The following is an 854-nucleotide window of genomic DNA, read 5'->3' on the forward strand; positions in this document are numbered from 1 at the left end:
GATTGCCAACTTGGCAGTTTGTACTGATGTGGCCTCCCCCACACAATTCACAATTAAGAGGCTGCACATGCATGGCAGCTATCTGCATTTCATCTATTTTCTTACTGAGTGCTCCTATTTGTGCAGATAGTGCTGTATAAGTGTCAACATTATGCAAGCCTTGCTGCTTCCTAGTTTGAGTTCTTTCCGAATGCCATTGATAGTTGTTGGCTGCCATTTCCTCAATAAGTGCATGGGCAACCTCAGGAGTTTTATTATTTATGGATCCTCCGGCTGCAGCATCTAATATGGTCTTATTTGAGTCAGTAAGACCATTATAGAAAGTCTGCACTTGCAGCCAAATGGGGAGGCCATGGTGAGGAACTCTCCTTAACAGCTCCTTGTATCGTTCCCATGACTCATATAAAGATTCCCCCTCTTGCTGGAAAAAAGTAGTGATGTCATTCATCATTTTAGCAGTTTTAGAAGGGGGAAAATATTTAGAGAGAAAACGACTGGCCATTTCGTCCCACGTAGCTATTGATCCTGCCGGTAATGAATTCAGCCATGCTTTGGCTTTATCCTTCAAAGAAAATGGGAATAACCTCAACCTAATGGCGTCATCACTTACCCCATTGTGTTTGAAGGTGTCACAAATTTCTAAAAAGTTAGAAATGTGTGCATTGGGATCTTCGTGGGCCAATCCACAGAATTGCACCGTGTTTTGAATCATTTGTATGATGGCAGGTTTGATCTCAAAGTTGTTAGCAGCAATATTGGGCCTGATAATGCTGGAGGCAGCTCCAGTGAGAGTGGGTTTGGCATAGTCCATCATAGTCCTCTGCTCAGCCATTTCTTGAGCTTCTTGAGCTTCT

The 854-nt window shown here is 43.1% G+C and overlaps 1 non-coding gene across 1 annotated transcript; it reads left to right on the forward strand.

Annotated features, from left to right (window-relative positions):
- The first annotated feature begins 347 nt into the window (after positions 1-347).
- LOC148852742 (small nucleolar RNA R71) lies at positions 348-454 on the forward strand. Its single transcript, XR_016100065.1, has one exon. It is a non-coding gene; the product is annotated as a small nucleolar RNA R71 (small nucleolar RNA).
- Positions 455-854: the final 400 nt, after the last annotated feature.

The sequence above is a fragment of the Nelumbo lutea genome, chromosome 5, assembly GCF_056320005.1.
Source record: "Nelumbo lutea isolate HS-2025 chromosome 5, American lotus-T2T, whole genome shotgun sequence".
NCBI classification, from domain to species: Eukaryota; Viridiplantae; Streptophyta; class Magnoliopsida; order Proteales; family Nelumbonaceae; genus Nelumbo; species Nelumbo lutea.